Here is a 1,478-nt window from a genome sequence, read left to right as displayed (position 1 = left end):
TTCCAGCTTCGTCGTAAGTCCCATTGAATGTTTTTATTATTGTTGTTATTATTATTTTGGAAAAAGAAGGGTTAGGGATAAGGGATGCTTTCCCATTCCTCCACCTCTATAGCTGCGCCTTTTTTCTCTCTCTGCAAAGAGAACGGTCGGGTGGTGGGAGGGAGGGGGGAATTGGATGCTTTTAGGGCGCATCGGATGCTTTCCGCGCAATCCGCGGGAGGAAAGGGTCGAGGCGCAGAGGAGGAGGGCGCCAAGCCCCCCATCGGAACGGGACGCGCGAGGGTTGCACGTTGGAGCCAATGGGCGTAAAAACCTCGCGCGTTCCCCCGAAGGGATCGCTGCTAAAGGGCTTCCCGCAGCTTCGTTAATTCGCTCGCATTTGGCTTGAAGCTGTGCGCAGAAACAGTTGTGTGTGTGTATTTGTATGCGTATGTGTATTTTACGCCTTTTCTAAAAAAAACCAAAAGGGTTCCGTTTCGACGTCTCCAAATGGGAACCAAACGGAGAGTCCTTTTCCTTGGCGCGTCGTTTGTTGCATTTACTTGCAAGGGAAACAAAACAGGTTGCGGGTGGGTGGGTTGATTTAGCACACACACAAACACATACACACAAATCCAAGGAGGGAGGAGGAAGAGCGGAGGAGGGGACGCGGAGGGGGGGGGTGAGGTTGGTGGTGGTGGTGGGAGAGATCAGCCAACCAGTTAACATTTGGTTTGGATTACCAAAACAAGGCAAGGGAGCTTTGTTTCCTGGCAGACCAAGGGGGGCAGGAAAAGAAAAAAAAGAGAACGAAACTGCAGCGAGTGGGACAAGGCTCTGCTGGTCGGTAGAGTGTAAAAAAAGTCGCTTTATGGGTCAGGTGGAACTTCTCCACTTTTGGGGAAGCAGATCAGGTTGGTTTGTTCCCGCAACTGGACTCTGCGTCTATGGGCCTCGTGGGATGCACGTGTATGCAGGTTTGTGAAGGGGGGGGGGATGCAATAATGTGAGATGGATTATTTCCCCTCCACCTCCCTCCTGATTAAAAATCTGGTCGCCACCATGCAAGAAAGGATGCTGAGACTCTAGAAAAAGGGCAGAGAAGAGCGACAAGATGATTAGGGGACTGGAGGCTAAAAACATATGAAGAATGGTTGCAACACCTGGGCATGGCTACTTTTAATGAAAGGAAGGACCAGGGAGACATGATAGCAGTCTTCCAATATCTCAGGGGTTTTAATGAAAACCTATTCTCCAAAGCACCTGAGGGTAGAACAAGAAGCAATGGGTGGAAACTTAACAAGGAGAAAAGCAACTTAGAACTAAGGAGAAATTTCCTGACAGTTAGAAACAATTAATCAGTGGAACAGCTTGCCTCCAGAAGTTGTGAATGCTCCAACACTGGAAGTTTTTAAGATATTAGATAATCATCTGTCTGAAGTAATGTAGGGTTTCCTGCCTAAGCAGGGAGTTGGACTAGAAGACCTCCAAGGTCCTTC

The sequence above is a fragment of the Erythrolamprus reginae genome, chromosome 10 (genome assembly GCF_031021105.1).
Source record: "Erythrolamprus reginae isolate rEryReg1 chromosome 10, rEryReg1.hap1, whole genome shotgun sequence".
NCBI classification, from domain to species: Eukaryota; Metazoa; Chordata; class Lepidosauria; order Squamata; family Dipsadidae; genus Erythrolamprus; species Erythrolamprus reginae.
Note: the sequence above shows the minus strand (reverse complement) of the source record.